The sequence below is a fragment of the Schistocerca cancellata genome, chromosome 3 (assembly GCF_023864275.1).
Source record: "Schistocerca cancellata isolate TAMUIC-IGC-003103 chromosome 3, iqSchCanc2.1, whole genome shotgun sequence".
NCBI classification, from domain to species: Eukaryota; Metazoa; Arthropoda; class Insecta; order Orthoptera; family Acrididae; genus Schistocerca; species Schistocerca cancellata.
In genome coordinates this window covers 413,239,911-413,242,410 of record NC_064628.1, presented here as the reverse complement: position 1 = coordinate 413,242,410, position 2,500 = coordinate 413,239,911, and positions in this window count along the sequence as shown.

The window sequence follows — 2,500 nt, the reverse complement described above, 5'->3', positions numbered from 1 at the left end:
ACCACCAGCGAGAACCGCTGGGGCGACCGAGCAGCAGACGGCGTCGCGGCGCCGAGTGCCGGGCGGCGGCGCATCCTCAACGCACACAGTCCTCAGTCGGACCAGCACACTGCAGATGTCCACCGCGCTTCGCACCGGGCCCGCGAGGACCCACTTTGGCCGCCCGGCGCCGCGCGCAGGGTGCCCCGGCGCGCAGCTGCGCCGCCTGCCGCGTCCGTCGGCCGGCGCGCCTGCCACTGGGCGCCCCCACCAGCCGGCTGTAGCGCGTGCGCCCACGCACCGCGCGGCCAGCACGCCGGCCGGCCCCCCCTCACCGGCCGGGGACGGTCCCACCCAGCCACCGCCGCGTATCGCTTCACACACAGATTTGCCCTTACTGATTTGCCTCCAGCAACAACTACCGCACCACAATGGGTTTACCAGTTGTTCATTTGCGTAACGTCACCAGCAAACGTAGACGTCCATCCCACTTTGCAAATGCAACGATTATTGCATACCTGTCTGTTAGGTGTCACGACACACTACGTCTGCCCACATACACGCAACAAAATGTGCACGACTAGAGAACACGTGGGAGGTGGCCCCCCTACGTATGCGATGTCCATTACGAGACCGACTGTCAACCAGCATCTGTACCATGTCGCAGATGTGGAACGCGGTGCACCATGCTATCACACTGTGTGAGAAGAGACGACTACGTTTGAATACACGCGCCACTACATCAACAGACGGCTCATGCTGATCGCCATCCAGGGCGTCCGTTACTCCCACACGTCTCTATGGCGTACCACACTGCAATGTAGCTGTTATGGGGAGACGGCACGTGGCTGAGTGCACAACATTTGGACCGTATGGTTCGCTGTTGTTGGGCGCAGTCGTTGTACGGTCACACATGTGCCACAGCGTATCATTCAGTACATACGGACCTATGTGCAGTACAATGTGAGGGTTAAGCTTACGACATCAGCGGACAGTGGACACAGGCCGTACCACGACGTAGACTGAGCGCTTCGACATGCGAATGCCAGTGAACAGCTGCGAAGGGCATTGAACACGCAAGCACCTGAACGACCAGCGTGCGAAGGCAGGGGGGAGGGGGGGGGGCCATGTACATCCTGCGGTCGTCCACATTACAGTGTACAGCGGGAGCATGTAAAAAGTAAGCAACACTTGCGAAGTGTTGAACATGAAACGATACACAAGAGGGTGGGCGGTGCGAGTAGCGAACTATATTCAGAGGGTTGTGGTTAGACAACACTAGATTAATGTAACGTGTCATATGCCAATTACAGAGCAGGTTAAGGCACAACGTGGGTTAGGTTAAGGCACAACGTGGGTTAGGTTAAGGCACAACGTGGGTTAGGTTAAGGCACAACGTGGGTTAGGTTAAGGCACAACGTGGGTTAGGTTAAGGCACAACGTGGGTTAGGTTAAGGCACAACGTGGGTTAGGTTAAGGCACAACGTGGGTTAGGTTAAGGCACAACGTGGGTTAGGTTAAGGCACAACGTGGGTTAGGTTAAGGCACAACGTGGGTTAGGTTAAGGCACAACGTGGGTTAGGTTAAGGCACAACGTGGGTTAGGTTAAGGCACAACGTGGGTTAGGTTAAGGCACAACGTGGGTTAGGTTAAGGCACAACGTGGGTTAGGTTAAGGCACAACGTGGGTTAGGTTAAGGCACAACGTGGGTTAGGTTAAGGCACAACGTGGGTTAGGTTAAGGCACAACGTGGGTTAGGTTAAGGCACAACGTGGGTTAGGTTAAGGCACAACGTGGGTTAGGTTAAGGCACAACTTGGGTTAGGTTAAGGCACAACTTGGGTTAGGTTAAGGCACAACTTGGGTTAGGTTAAGGCACAACTTGGGTTAGGTTAAGGCACAACTTGGGTTAGGTTAAGGCACAACTTGGGTTAGGTTAAGGCACAAATTGCGTTACATTGCGGTACAAATTGCGTTACATTGCGGTACAAATTGCGTTACATTGCGTTACGAATTTGGTTAGGTTAAGGTGCAAAATGGGTTGGATTACAGTACACAACGTGGTAAGAGAGTGTGTTGGGGGGGGGGGGGGGCCCGAGGTTCGTTGGTAGTGATCATTGTAAGTGAATGTCTGAGGCAGCTTCAGTATGTCACAGCAGTTATGTCTCGTCAGGATGCGCTTATGCGCTTTTCGCTCGTGACTGGAGGCGCGCCGCGTCTGTGGTTGCGGCAAGGGAGCGGCAGACCTGTGTGATTCATTCCTGCCATTGTTTCTGTGCCGTAACAGGAGGCAGTGTGGTGGTGTTGGGTGCACCCCTGTGTAGGACATGTGTGGGTGTTGGTGGCTTATCTGAGCAATTGTGGATGTCGGACGGGTGGGATATTCTATTTTATAATTGGACCCCCTGGTGTGGTTATCATAGTGTGGATGGTGTACTGTGGCGGAGAGGATGCACCGGACGTTGGTCCATGCTGGTGCTTACATATTGTATCTGTGTCTGTTACAGGCAGAGAGTAATGTG